General features: G+C 42.0%; 1 protein-coding gene across 2 annotated transcripts in view; it reads left to right on the forward strand.

Moving 5' to 3' along the window:
• Nucleotides 1–3550: 3550 nt before the first annotated feature.
• Nucleotides 3551–15665, forward strand: part of LOC126599448 (uncharacterized) — a 37908-nt gene continuing 25793 nt past the window's right edge. The window contains exon 1 of one of the 2 annotated variants that reach the window (XM_050265831.1): nt 3551–3597. The gene's annotated coding sequence lies outside the window, so the exon portion shown is untranslated. The remainder of the gene's footprint in view (nt 3598–15665) is intronic. The other variant, XM_050265829.1, reaches the window with a different exon arrangement.

Raw genomic sequence — 15665 nt, forward strand, 5'->3', positions numbered from 1 at the left:
CCCTTACAAATTCAAAATATAAATTTATTTTTACACTCATTAAAACAAAACTAAATTGATTAAATGAAAACCTGTTATACGAAGATTGAGAGTGCAGCATGGAGGATCATGAATGGAGTAGTTATCCCCAACATTACAGCTATAAAAAAAAAAAAAATCGGAGAGAGTGAATACATTTCGTATCATGCTCATCTACGCTATTCTATGCTCTATTCCATCCATGGTTTGTCAAACTTTTCTATTAATAGCCAGTGTGAAGTATATAAGGATGAGTGTACCAATACTGGACCTGATCAAGAAAAAGAAACCAACAATCACTTCATGTGAATTGTTTATTTGATTGATGGAATGAAACCTTGGAAATCCAACGCGGTTAAGCATCCTAAAGTTGCTGGTGCCTTTGAGAAAATTTAGCTAGTGGCCTGATGACTCCTTTCTGAAAGGATTGTCCCAGGGGTGCAGGGCAATTGGGCAGTGATGCAAGTGCATTGAAGGTAAATAGTACTAGTCACCTTGTTAAAAATTAAACATGTCCACAATGCAAAGAAGATGGCGTAAGAAAAGTTGATGCGAGTGATGATTTTATATTTGAGATGTAGATTTATGTACGAATGTGATTGAGCTTTTTGCAAGCAATACACTTGTAAACCCTAAACAAAAATAATTAAAATCAAACAAAAAACTCACATAAATTGATTCATACCTTAGTTGAAGGTTTCAAAACTTCAAAATCCTTGTCCATCCGTAAAAATTAGCTTGGTTTTGTCTATGTGAGTGACTTAGGGTTTTAGCTAGAATAAAACGTATGGGAAAGATTGCATGATGATAAGGATTCAATTATTAGTGTGGGTTTATTAATAAATTTTAGTTTTATTGTTAATTTCATTTTGTACTTGATGGTAATTATACAATAGGGCGAAGATGACAATTCACTTTTAAAGTTTAAGTTGGGTGTAAAATGAGGTTACATGGGTTCCAATAAAATTTTCCTTTACAGTGGTGAATATTATATATTCAGAAAATATACACTTCTTTCTCATGTACTTTTCCATTTTTTTATTTATAATTTTTTAGGAACAAACGATTCTCTTTGTTGATGCACAAAATCAGTGGGGACTTTGGTACAACAGAAAGTATTAAGTTTGTGACCTTCGCTAGATTGCTCCGGTCACTAGTGTGGATAAGTATGTAAATGGATAGAGATAGGGAAGCAAATACAAGATGTACGTGGTTCACCCAGATTGGCTACGTCCACGGAGTAGAGGAGTTCTCATTAATTGTGAAGGGTTTACACAAGTATATAGGTTCAAACTCTCCTTTTGTGAGTACTAGTGAATGATTTAGTACAAATAACATTAGGAAATATTGTGAGAGAATGATCTCTATTTATAGAAGAGAGTTTCTAGTTTCATTCTGACATTGACACGTGTCGTGTTGTGATTGGCTTCTGATGTTGACATGTGTCGCACTATGATTGGCTTTTGATGTCGACACGTGTCGTCCTGTGATTGGCCTCCTGGTTGGAGGGAAACTCTTCTGGATCCTTGACGATATAATATTGACCGGTGCTCAGTAGTTTCGGGATTGGTCAAGTATGGTACAAACAGTGCTCCCCTAAGTTCCCGAGTGAGGGAAGCTCCTCGGTTGGGGACTTGCAAGATCTAAGCCATTAAGTCATCACAAAACTTCTAAGTACCGTAGTGTGGTATCATTTTCACTTGCCTTATCTGTCTCATACGTAGATGTGGCATCTTCTCTGGAAGTACTTTTCCTCCATCCAGGGGTGGTATCTTTAACCGATGAAGATGCACAAGGTAATGTATCAATTTCACTTGAAGATTACTTGAAGTTTCGAGCTTGGTCAAGTGCGATGCAAAATCCTATAGTAGGAGTCCCCCAAGTTGCCGAGCTAGGAGATTTGCCGAAAGAGGTAACAGACAAGGTAAGCAATCAGACTTCCAAGCAAGCAACCTGGATCGAAGGTTCGACTTCGACTTTCGGTTGATTGTTCTCTTTCTCCTTGTGTCGTAAATAGCAACAAGGATAAGGAGAAGCAAATGGAGAAGAAATGATATGAGATACTTTTACTTTTGAAGAAGTAACTTTCCACAAGCTTATTCTTGAACTGGGCTGAAGGGTTTTCTGGTTTCCTCCAGAGTATAAGGTTGACTTAAGAATTTGAGGGTCAAAACAAGTCCATCAAATCAAGAGTGCGTTCGACCTTGATGATATGGGATATTTTGGCTGTTGACGAAGTAATAGATGAATCGGCATGTGTTCTGTTGCACTTGTCTCCACATGCTTCCTTGCATCATTCTCACTTGCCCTATCTGTTCCTCAGGCAGATGTGGTATCTTCTTTGGAAGCATAAGATATTGAAGATGAGTACTCGAGAGCAATGCCAGGTAAGTAATCAGGCAAGGGGTTCCAGGCAGTCAGTTCCTGACTAGAAGCTTGATTCCAAGTGCTGACTGATTGCTCTCTTTCTCATTGTCTTGCAGGTAAGAACAAGGTCAAAGGAAAAGACAGGGAAAAAGCATGATATGGGATACTCTTGCTTTTAACCCTGATGATATGAGATACTCTTGCTCTGGTGTGGCTTGTTTGCAAAGGTATTATCGGGAGGAAAAGAAGCTGAGTATTTCGAAAGACTCTGCTGAGAATGCCCTTTCAGATGTAAAGCAAATTTGAGCATTTTTTTTATTTGCAGGTTTGCCTGGCTGTGGAGGATGGAGGTCGACATATATAGGAGTCTCCCTAACAACAAGTAGTAGTGCTATTCATTTACCCTTCTTGGTCGTAGCAATGTAGTGGGAGCTGCAAGCTTCACGTGTTTTAACTTTGTCAGAGCACTTTAAAAAAGTGGTATGTGGTATCTGGAAAGCTGATGTTGCGTGTGAAGATTGCAGACAAGCTTTATCCAAGGAAATTTGGCTCTTAAAGTTCAGAGAGCGATGCCTCTTTGGTTTTCAAACAAGCAATCCTGTCGGGGATCTGGCTCTTGAGATTCGGAGAACGGTGCCTCTTCAATTTTTGAGAAAGCAATCATGTTGGGAGTCTGGCTCTTGAGATTCGGAGAGCGGTGCCTCTTCGATTTTTGAGAAAGTAATCCTGTTAGGAGTTTGGTTCTCGAGATTCGGAGGGCGGTGCCTCTTTGATTTTTGAGCAAGTAATAATGTTATTCATTTACCCTTCTTGGTCATAGCAATGTAATGGGAGCTGCAAGCTTCACATGTTTTAACCTTGTCAGAACGCTTTGAAAAAGTGGTCTGTGGTATCTTTGCGTGTGAAGATTGCAGACAAGCTTTATTCAAGGAAATCTGGCTCTCGAAGTTCGGAGAGCGGTGCCTCTTCGGTTTTCGAACAAGCAATCATGTGGGGGATCTGGCTCTCGAGATCCAGAGAATGGTGCCTCTTCGATTTTTGAGAAAGTAATCATGTTGGGAGTCTGACTCTTGAGATTCGGAGAGCAGTGTCTCTTCGATTTTTGAGAAAGTAATCCTGTTAGGAGTCTGGCTCTCGAGATTTGGAGGGCGGTGCCTCTTCGATTTTAAGCAAGCAATCTTGTTGGGAGTGTTCTCTCGAATGTGAGTAAAGGTTGGGTATTTTTGCCAGTCTGCCTTGCCACGGAGCACGGAGGTTGACACACATTGGGACTTTCTAGTTATCAAGCAGTGGTGCTATTCCTTTACCCTTGTGGGTAATAGTAGGGTAGCTGGACCTTCAAAATTTATGTGTCTAAAAGTTGTCAGAGATCTTTGGCAAAGTTATCTGTAGTACCCGAGAAGCTGATGTTGCGTGTGGAAAGTGGTACCTTTTCGAAATCCAGAGAGTGGTGCCTCTTCGGAATCTGGAGAGTGGTGCCTCTTCGATTTTTGAACCAACGGCCCTGTTGCCTTTTCTTTTATAAAGACACCAATTGTGTGCAAGGAGTACATTCAGAGAGTTATTGCTTGTAGGAATTGTCCCCTTACTTTAGAGATTTATTGCACCTCATTTCTCCTTCATCATTTCTGAGAATGTCTGGCCCATCCGACCGTCGTTTTGACTTGAACTTTGGTGAAGAGGCAGCCATGCCTTCTCAAGACAATATATGGCTCCCATCCTTCTTATCCCCTACTAGTCCTCTTACCGTTGGGGACTATGTGATGAAGAATGATATGACCGCTGCGGTGGTGGCCAGGAACCTTCTCACTCTAAAAGATAACAGACTACTTTTCAAACGGTCTAATGAGTTGGCTGTTAAGGATTCTCTGGCTCTCAGTGTTCAGTGTGCAGGTTCTGTGTCTAATATGGCCCAACGTCTATTTGCTTGAACCCGCCAAGTTGAATCATTAGCGGCTGAAGTGATAAGTCTCAAACAGGATATCAGAGGGCTCAAGCATGAGAATAAACAGTTGAACAGGCTCGCACATAACTATGCTACAAATATGAAGAAGAAGCTCGACCAGCTGCAGGAATCTGATGGTCAGATTTTACTTGATCATCAGAGGTTTGTGGGTTTGTTCCAAAGGCATTTATTGCCTTCGTCTTCTGAGGCTGTACTGCGTAATGAAGCTCCAAATGATCAACCTTCGGTGCCTCCTCCTTCTGGGGTTCTACCTAGCACTGAGGCTCCGAATAATCACCCTCTGGTGCCTCCTCTTTCTGGGGCTTTGCCGACTGTTGAGACTTCTCTTGAGCAACCTTTGTGAAGGCTCCCTCTTGTTTGTTTATTTTGATTCATGTATATGTACATATTTGTAACTTATCGGAGATATCAATAAACAAGATTTGCTTCATTTCAACGTATTGTGTTAAATACACCAAGGCTTTCTTCACTAAGTTCTTTGAATTTTTCCTTTTGTTGAAGCTTGTATGTTGAAGCTTTGTGAGTAAAGCATGTAGGTTGAGGTAGTGATCCCTTAATTTCCCGAGTGAGGAAAACTTCTCGTTTGGAGACTTGAAAAATCCAAGTCACTGAGTGGTCGTGAGACTTCCGAGTATCAAGGTGCAGTAGCATATGGTAGGAGTCCCCCAAGTCTTCGGTTGAGGGAGTTGACGAATGAGGCATTTCCTTTCTAAGTGGTAGCCCAAAACTCCTTCTTCATATATATTTGTTATGAAAGTTGTTAGGCTCAAACAAGAGAAGGCCTAGGCAATTTTATTTTATTTTTTTCGAAATTTTTTTTTTGATTTTTTTTTTCTATTTTTCGAATTTTTGAGTTTCCGAATTTTTAAATTTTCGAATTTCCAAATTTTTGAATTTTCGAATTTCTGAAAAAAAATAATATATATATATATATATATTTTAAAGTTTTGTAGGTGAGGCTTTGGTGTTGAAGCTTTGAGGTTGAAGCTTTGTTGGGCACCATGAATTGATTTTGCTTCACACTATCTTGATCAAGATAGTGTAAAGCTTTTGTAGGTGAAGCTTTTGTGTTGAAGCTTTGTAGGTGAAGCTTTTGTGGGTGAAGCTTTTATGGGTCAAGCTTTTGTGGGTCAAGCTTTTGTAGGTGAAGCTTTTGTGGGTCAAGCTTTTGTAGGTCAAGCTTTTGTGGGTCAAGCTTTTGTGGGTCAAGCTTTTGTAGGTGAAGCTTTTGTGGGTCAAGCTTTTGTGGGTCAAGCTTTTGTGGGTTAAGCTTTTGTGGGTCAAGCTTTGGTGGGTGAAGCTTTTGTGGGTGAAGCTTTTGTGGGTGAAGCTTTTGTAGGTGAAGCTTTTGTGAAGCTTTTGTAGGTCAAGCTTTTGTGGGTGAAGCTTTTGTAGGGCAAGCTTTTGTGGGTCAAGCTTTTGTAGGTGAAGCTTTTGTGTTGAAGCTTTTGTGGGTGAAGCTTTTGTGTTGAAGTTTTTGTAGGTGCAGCTTTGGAGTTGAAGATTTGTAGGTAAAGCTTTGGAGTTGAAGCTTTTGTTGGGTACCATGAATTGATTTTGCTTCACACTATCTTGATCAAGATAGTGTGAAGCTTTTGAGAATTTGTATTTGTCCTCCATTGATGAAGCTTTTATTGGTGAAGCTTTGGAGTTGAAGTTTTGTAGGTGAAGCTTTGGAGTTGAAGCTTTTATTGGCAAAGCTTTTGTTGGTGGAGCTTTTGTTGGGTACCATGAATTGATTTAGCTTCACACTATCTTGATCAAGATAGTGTGAAACTTTTGAGAATTTGTAGTTGTCCTCCATTGATGAAGCTTTGTTGAATTTCCTTCTTTTTTTTTTTTTTTTGGGAAACTAGAAATTTGAAAATGTGGGAGAGACAACATATACAAATTTTGCTTCTACACTGTTGAGCAAGAGATTGTGATGCAAGCCACACCTTATAGTAGTTGAAGGTTACGGATGAACCATATAAATTGAATTTGCTTCGAAGGTCTGAGAATTGTAGTTGCCCTCCATTGATGAAGCTTTTGTTGGCACCATAAATTGGTTTTGCTTCACATTGTCTTGATCAAGAGTGTGTGAAGCTTTTCAGAATTGTGGTTGAACTCTTTTAGTGAAGCTTTTGTTGGCACCATAAATTGGTTTTGCTTCACATTGTCTTGATCAAGAGTGTGTGAAGCTTTTGAGAATTATGGTTGCCCTCCATTGATGAAGCTCTTGTTGGCACCATAAATTGGTTTTGCTTCACACTGTCTTGATCAAGAGTGTGTGAAGCTTTTGAGAATTGTGGTTGAACTCCTTTGATGAAGCTCTTGTTGGCACCATAAATTGGTTTTGCTTCACACTATCTTGATCAAGAGTGTGCGAAGCTTTTGAGAATTGTGGTTGCCCTTCATTGATGAAGTTCTTGTTGGCACTATAAATTGGTTTTGCTTCACACTGTCTTGATCAAGAGTGTGTGAAGCTTTTGAGAATTGTGGTTGAACTCCTTTGATGAAGCTCTTGTTGGCACCATAAATTGGTTTTGCTTCACACTGTCTTAATCAAGAGTGTGTGAAGCTTTTGAGAATTGTGGTTGAACTCCTTTGATGAAGCTCTTGTTGGCATCATAAATTGGTTTTGCTTCACACTGTCTTGATCAAGAGTGTGTGAAGCTTTTGAGAATTATGGTTGCCCTCCATTGAGAAGCTCTTGTTGGCACCATAAATTGGTTTTGCTTCACACTGTCTTGATCAAGAGTGTGTGAAGCTTTTGAGAATTGTGGTTGAACTCCTTTGATGAAGCTCTTGTTGGCACCATAAATTGGTTTTGCTTCACACTATCTTGATCAAGAGTGTGTGAAGCTTTTGAGAATTGTGGTTGCCCTCCATTGATGAAGTTCTTGTTGGCACCATAAATTGGTTTTGCTTCACACTGTCTTAATCAAGAGTGTGTGAAACTTTTGAGAATTGTGGTTGAACTCCTTTGATGAAGCTCTTGTTGGCACTATAAATTGGTTTTGCTTCACACTGTCTTAATCAAGAGTGTGTGAAGCTTTTGAGAATTGTGGTTGAACTCCTTTGATGAAGCTCTTGTTGGCATCATAAATTGGTTTTGCTTCACACTGTCTTGATCAAGAGTGTGTGAAGCTTTTAAGAATTGTGGTTGCCCTCCATTGATGAAGCTCTTGTTGGCACCATAAATTGGTTTTTCTTCACACTGTCTTGATCAAGAATGTGTGAGGCTTTCTACGAGTTATAGTGTTTGCATTGTTACATAGGGGAAATGTTTGAAGCAGATGCAAGAGAGCTGAAGAGCTTGATCTTCGTATGCCATGCACTGAAGTTGTTGTTGGCTTGCAATAAGACTTTGTTGGTGACTATAACTCTTGTTGGGCATAAGTGCTCCCCTAGTTGAGTTGTCAAGCTTGAGGGTTTTTTATTATTTGTGAATGCTAGGAGTTCACATGTACAAGTTGTACCACTCGTCTTCTAGTAGGTGGAATGAATGGTGAGTTGCTTTCATCACTTGGTTGGTGGTACGAAGGTGAGTTCCTTCTTCCCCTGGTTGGTGGCATGAATGGCAAGTTGGCAAATGATATTAAAGTACGGGTTGTACATTTCATCACCTGGTTGGTGGCATGAAGGAGAGTACAGGTTGTACATTTCATCACCTGGTTGGTGGCATGAAGATGAGTTCCTTCTTCACCTGGTTGGTGGCATGAGTGGCAAGTTGCCAAATGATATTAGAGTACGGGTTGTACATTTTATCACCTGGTTGATGGCATGAAAGAGAGTACGGGTTCTACATTTCATCACCTGGTTGGTGGCATGAAAATGAGTTCCTTCTTCACCTGGTTGGTGGCATGAGTGGCAAGTTTCCAAATGATATTAGAGTACGGGTTATACATTTCATCACCCGATTGGTGGCATGAAGGAGAGTACAGGTTGTACATTTCATCACCTGGTTGGTGAGAATAAAGGCAAAGTGTCTAGGCACATTGTAGCAAGTGTTGAATGACACAAAATATGTTGAACCCTTTCAAAGCATAATTGGCTTATGTATGAATGTGTTAAAATGTATGATTGAACGAATATACTGTGAAGCTGTTCATTTATTTGTATAATCTTGTTGACATATACTTAGACTTTGTTTCATGTTAGAAGCATTCATGTTGAAGCTTTAAACCCGAGTGTTTCATTGTTAGGAATGTAAGAGGATTAGGATCAAGTTGTCTAAATCACCTATTTATTGAATTCATGCCAAATAATCTTCGTTACATAGGATGCCGAACGGCTGAAGCTTAACACTTGTACAATGTGAGTTTACATGTAATAGTACTTCAAGTGATCAGCGTTCCATTGATGGCTAAGGGTCTTGTCATCGGAGCTTATAAGCTTGTAGGAGCCAGGGCGACTGATGCCAACAACTTCAAACGGTCCATCCCAGTTTGGACTAAGTATTCATTCACTCGGGACTCTGTTGCAGAGTAATCTTTTCTTCAATACCCAGTCCCCCACTTTGAAAGAACGAGGTTTGACCCTTGAGTCATAGTAATTGGAGATGCGCTGCTTGTAGGCGACATTCCTCAAGTAAGCCTGGTTTCTGTGTTCCTCGACTAGATCTAAGTTGAGGGTAAGTTGTTTGTCATTTTCGCTTTGCACGTAGTTCTGGACTCGGAACGTTGCTTGCTTGAGCATAACTGGGACAACTGCCTCTGTACCAAAGGCAAGTGAGAATGGGGTTTCTCCTATTGATGTCCGATACGAAGTGCGGTATGACCAAAGAACTTGGGGTACAAATTCTGGCCAACAACCTTTAGCCTTGTCCAAGCTGGTTTTCAAAGTTTGCTTGATTATTTTGTTGATGGCTTCAACTTATCCATTAGACTAGGGATGGGCTGGGGAGGCAAAACATAAGTTGATGTTGAACTTAAAGCAGAACATCATGAACTTATTATTGTCGAACTGTCGCCCGTTGTCAGTGACTATCGCATTGGGAATGCCGAATCTGCAAAGGATGTTCTTCCATACGAAGTCTTCTATTTTTACCTCAGTAATGGTTGCTAAAGGTTCTACTTCGGCCCACTTTGTGAAGTAGTCAACTGCAACGATTGCATAGCAAACCTTGCCCTTCCCTGCAGGCATTGGGCCGATCAAATCAAGTCCCCATTGGGCGAAGGGCCAAAGGCTGATCATAGGAGTGAGCGGCTCGAGAGGAGAGTGAGAAATAGTTGCGTAGCGTTGACACTTATCACATAAGCGGGATATTCTAATGGCATCTTGGTGGAGTGTTGGCCAATAATATCTTTGGCGAAAAGCCTTGTATGCTAGGGATCGAGATCCAGCATGATCTCCGCAGACTCCTTCATGTATTTCCCAAAGGACAGTTTCCGCCTCTACAGGCATAAGGCATCTTAGGTATGGTAGGTTAAAACCCCGCTTGTAGAGTTGGTCATTAATGATCAAGTAACGGGTAACCTTGTATCGAATCTGCTTAGCCTGAACTTTGTCATTTGGAAGGGTGCCATGAGCAAGGAATCTATAAATCGGGGTAATCCAACTATCTTCTTGTTGTAAGTTGCACACTTCCGCAACCATGGTGCTTGGTGCTGCCAACAATTCGACCTGAATTTTTCTCCCAATCTTGTCTTCCACCGCTAAGACGAGGCGAGCCAAAGCATCTGCATGACTGTTTGCCGCTAGAGGAATTTTGGTGATTTGGTAGTGGAAATGCTTAAGCAACAATTGTGTTTGTGCCAGATATGCTGCCATAGAGCTATCCTTAGCGTCAAAGTTGTTGGTGACCTGGTTAACCACCAATTGGGAGTCACTGAAGATATCAACTCGTTTAATCCCAAGTTGTTTGGCCAAACATAAGCCTGCTAGGAGGGTTTCATATTCGGCCTCATTATTCGACACTTTGAATTTGAAACGAAGAGCATACTCTATCGCCACTTTGTCAGGGGTCGTAAGGACTAGTCCTGCTCCACAACCATGTTGGTTGGACAAGCCATCAACATATAGACTCCATGCTGGGGCTGTTGGTTCTATTTTCTGGGCTTCCGAGGGTAATGAAACCACTTCTTTAGGCGTAGAAACAATGTCAACAGGATATGTGAAGTCGGAGATGAAGTCTGCCACTGCTTGGCCCTTCTTAGCTGGCTTTGGTTGGTAGGAGATGTCAAACTCACCCAATGTTATCGCCCATTTGATCATTCACCCGGAAGTGTCAGGACTTTGGAGTATCTGTCGAAGATGATGATTGGTAAGCACAATGATGGAGTGTGCTTGGAAGTAGATACCGAAAGCCCAATTTCTCAATGTTGGAGTATCGTGTCTCCGCATCTTGTAAGGCCTTGCTAGCGTAGTAGACATGATGTTCGACATTACCATCCTTTCGAATGAGAACGGAACTTACTGCTGAAGTCGATACCGACAGATAGATAATGAGAGTGTCACCAACCTCAGGTTTGGAAAGCAAATGGGCTTTACTCATGTAGTCTTTGAGGTTATTGAATGCCTCAACACATTGATCAGTCCATGTAATGTACTTCTTACTTCCCTTAAGTGCTTTGAAGAAAGGAGCACACCTGTCGGTGGCCTTAGAGACGAACCTAGTTAAGGCTGCCACCTTGCCAGTAAGGCTTTGGATATCTTTTGAAGTTACTGGTTCTTTCATGTCGAGGATTGCTTTGATCTTCTCGGGATTAGCCTTAATGTCTCGTTGGCTTATCATGAAGCCTAAAAATGGTGAAAGTTTCAGATAGGTTGGTGATGTGTTGGTCAGTATGTTTGCTCTTGACTAGCATATCATCAACGTAAACTTCCATGCTCTTCCCAATTTGTTCGACGAACGTTGAATTGACCAGTCTCTGATAAGTCGCTCTTGCATTCTTTAGGCCGAAGGGCATAACTTTGTAGCAATATAGTCCCCTGTCAGTTGTGAAGGCTGTGTGTTCTTGGTTCGGAGGGTTCATGAGGATTTGGTTATATCCTGAGTAAGCATCCATGAAGCTCAAGAGTTCACACCCTCCCATAGAGTCTATAAGTCTGTCTATAAGAGGAAGAGGAAAGCTATCCTTCGAGCATCCTTTGTTTAGGTCGGTGTAATCGACACACATTCTCCACAAGACCTTTTGGAGCATGAGACTTTCCTTGGTCGGATTCTTCTTAACAAGGACAACATTTGCTACCCACGTTGGATAATTGATTTCGCGGACAAAGCCTATGCCTTTGAGTTTTTCAACTTCTGCCTTCATTGTCTCGTACCGTTCAGCGTCATAAGATCTTCATTTCTGTCTCACTAGCTTGGTCTTGGGGTCAATACTTAAGCGATGACAGATTATATCGGGAGTGATGTCTGGCATGTCTTCATATGACCAAGCGAAGACCTCAGTGTTCTCTTGCAAAAAAGAGATCAATGCCAACCGAATAGGTGGTGACAAGGTGGTACCAATCTTCACCATGTGATTCAGATAATCTTTTGAGATAGAAACCTTCTCCAACTCTTCAGCGGGTTGTGCTTGCTGGGTGAAAGAGTCATCTCGAGGATCGTCGGGTTGATTGTTGCCACCGTGAATATCCAAGTTGGCTTCATCTGGGATGGTCTTTATGACTTGGTCATGTATAGAAAGGGTTACCTTGGGCACAGGCAGGTGCTGTTGCTTAACCGAAGTGTTGTAACATGATCGTGCACTAAGTTGATCTCCTTTGATGTAACCATTGCCATAGGGGTTGGAAAATTTATCAACAACATATGTGTGGATACCATGGCCTTGAGATCATTGATGCCTGTGCGTCTGAAGATGACATTGTATGTTGTTGGGCAATCAACCACCAGGAAGTTAGTGGTAATGGTAGCTGTGTAAGGGACTATACCAATGGTGAAAGGTAAGTGTATGCTCCCCAAAGGTTGCACGATATCACCGGAGAAGCTTATTAGAGGGGAAATCGAGCGGTCGAGCAAGTGTTCAGCTACATTAAGTGCCCTGAAAGCTTCAGCAAACATGATAGTGACCGAAGCCCCCGTGTCTACAAGGATTCGTCGTACTTCAAAGTTGGCTATGTGAGCTTCCACGATCAGTGGGTCGTTGTGAGGGTAGATGATACCTCTTTCTTCCTCAGGGTAGAAACATATTGGATCCCAGTTAGGCTTTTGATACTTACCTCCCCTGATGTCTTCCACGTGAAACACTTGGTGGCTGGACCTTAAAGCTCGTTCACTATTTTTCATAGCCTTGTTGGAAGATTTAGATATGGGTATGCCACAACTTATGGAATATATCACATTTATCTGGCGTTGGTTACGGTTACCCCTTAGAGGGTGAAGGAGGAATTGATCAATTTTTCCTTCACGTGCCAAAGCTTCAATATGATCACGAAGGGTGATACACTTCTCGCCGTCATGGCCGTTATGCTCGTGGTAGCAGCAAAACGTGCCCGTGTTCTTCGTGGGCTTGTAATCCGGGTGCCTCGGCTTTAGCTTCGGTATCAAGTGTGCTATGCTAGGGTAAATGGCCACACATGTGGCGTTCAAAGGTATGTATGCTTCATACCTCGGGGTAGGGGCTGTCCTGACACGTGCTTGACTCACTTTGTTGACTGCCTGGGGTTGGGGATTATCAAGGCGATACCCTTGGTTATCGCAATAATGTCCCTTACTCCTTTTACTAAAATGAGACTGGTGAGGATGGAAATCTTTCCTTTTGCCCTGAGATTAATATGTCTGTTGACTTGGCAAAGTATTGAGTAAGGTAAGGGGAGGCACCGCTGCCGTTTGGAAGGTCGAGGTCTTCTCATTTGGTTGGATCTGGCTTCCACTCCCTACTTGCTGATAAGGGGTGGTTGTGGGAGGTTTCCCTTGATATGTCCTTGCCTCGGCGAAGGCATGGTTGTAAGCATGTGCCATCATCTCAGAGTAAGTCTTCCAAGTGTTGGCATTGATCATGTATTTGAAGAAACAATCATGTAAGCCTGCCGTGAAGGCCTTGAGGGCGGTCTTATTATCTGCCTCAGCGTAATGAAAATACTCATGACTGAAACGACCAGCATACTCTCGTAGTGACTCATCCGACTTCTGGCGAATAGTGTACAAATCATCTGCAGAATGTAAGTGATCGGTCTGGAAGATGTGTTGAAAGACAAACAGTTTCCTCAGTTCCTCAAATGAGTCAACTGTCTCAGGTGCAAGACGGCAATACCAGTTTAGAGCTCCGCCAGAGAGGGTAGAGGGGAAGAAAAGACATTGCTCTTCGTCGGTGTGCATCCGATATGCCATGGTGGACTCAAAGAGGTTAAGGTGTTCAATTGGGTCTTCCCTTCCAGTATAGAGTTGTAAACCAAGCTTTTGTTTTGTCTTCGCTTGAAGAGGGTGTCAAGGATCCTCCTTGTGAGAGGGCCAGGCCTGGGTTGGTTCCAATCAGGTGTCTCGGCCTGACGTTCGGCCTTCAACTTGTTTACTTTATCAAGAAGCTGTAGGACAAGGGGGTCTTGAGTGAAGTCATGTACCACTGGGATTTTCTTTCGTAAGTCTCAATCACCTCTTGGAAGTAGGAAAGTTTGAGCAAGGGCAAGTCTGTCAAAATACCTCATAGTCCCATGTACCTTCATGTTCCTCTAGGACATGTTGTTCCTTCCCTAGATTGGCAGCTAACCTGGGTCGTGGGAGGGGATCGAGTCTTTCAGAAACCCTTGGGTCATTGATCTTCGAGCATATGTGGAGGGGATTCTCTCGACGTTGCTTTAGGAAGTCTCGGCAGTCACAATAAACGGTTTTCGATCCTTCCAACCCTTCTGCAAAGAGGTGTCTTTCTCCACTTCTCCTGCTTCAGGGTCGAAGCAGCTGGGTTGAGAGAAGTCTCATGTTGATCAATGTTTTGATGATTAGCTCGCTCCTCATCAAAGATACCCATGTTGAAAGAAGGTGACCCTCCGTGTTGGGGGGCACACAGATGATGGTTGATGTTCACATGGGCAACAAGCTCGCGTGTTTGAGTACGCATAGTTTCGTGGAGCGTCTCAAAGAGCTTCTCATACTGCTCCTGGAGGACCTCATTCTTCATTGCTATCTTGTTGTTTTAAGATTCTAGCTCATCGACTTTAGCTTGAAAAGCAACCCTCTTTCTTTCCTTCTTTCGTTGCTTCGCACTAAGTGCAAGAGGGGTGTCATTCTGTGTGTTGTGGCTTCCTTCGCTCCCCATGTTGGAGAAGGATGCCTGGTCAAAAGAGAGTGTACGAATGGTGGAAACCAGCTTGACAAAGCTGAAGAGAGTGGGAATAAGTGTCGTTCCCACAGACGGCGCCAAATGTTGATGCACAAAATCAGTGGAGACTTTGGTACAACAGAAAGTATTAAGTTTGTGACCTTCGCTAGATTGCTCCGGTCACTAGTGTGGATAAGTATGTAAATGGATAGAGATAGGGAAGCAAACACAAGATGTACGTGGTTCACCCAGATTGGCTACGTCCATGGAGTAGAAGAGTTCTCATTAATTGTGAAGGGTTTACACAAGTACATAGGTTTAAGCTCTCCTTTTGTGAGTACTAGTGAATGATTTAGTACAAATGACATTAGGAAATATTGTGAGAGAATGATCTCTATTTATAGAAGAGAGTTTCTAGTTTCATTCTGACATTGACACGTGTCGTGTTGTGATTTGCTTCTTATGTTGACACGTGTCGTGCTATGATTGGCTTCTGATGTCGACACGTGTCGCGCTGTGATTGGCCTCCTGGTTGGAAGGAAACTCTTCTGGGTCCTTGACGGTATAACGTTGACTGGTGCTCAATAGTTTCGGGATTGGTCAAGTATGGTACAAACACTCTTTTAGTCCTCTGCAGCAGAAATTACATGAGCAGAGATTACATTTATTCGTATTGGAAAGTAAACGAATGCCTTAAATCCGCAGATTGTGAATTAAATTCTAGCTATTGGGGAACAAGGGAAAAGATAAAAGAAACAAGATCATATATCGCCCTACATATCTTCGTACACTATAGCAATAATCTGAACATACACATATTCTGGATGATACTAATTCATATAACATCCACCTTCTTGGTGTTGTTACAAAGCGAGACTAATTAAGTATGTTATACATCACATATGATGACAAGCAAGCAAAGTAACTACATAGTGGGGGTAAAAAAAGAAACCCCGTAAATAATTCAATCCTGAAGTTCATGATCTTGATCTTCACAAGCTTCACAAACCCTAACAGTATCAGCATTCACAAAGACTGCCCTTGTGGAACAGAAGGGGTGATCGGACCAGGAAAATCCTTTCATATGGGAGGAGGAGATTTTGCAATCTTGACTACTTGAACTCCACGGT

Source organism: Malus sylvestris, chromosome 14 (genome assembly GCF_916048215.2).
Source record: "Malus sylvestris chromosome 14, drMalSylv7.2, whole genome shotgun sequence".
NCBI classification, from domain to species: domain Eukaryota; kingdom Viridiplantae; phylum Streptophyta; class Magnoliopsida; order Rosales; family Rosaceae; genus Malus; species Malus sylvestris.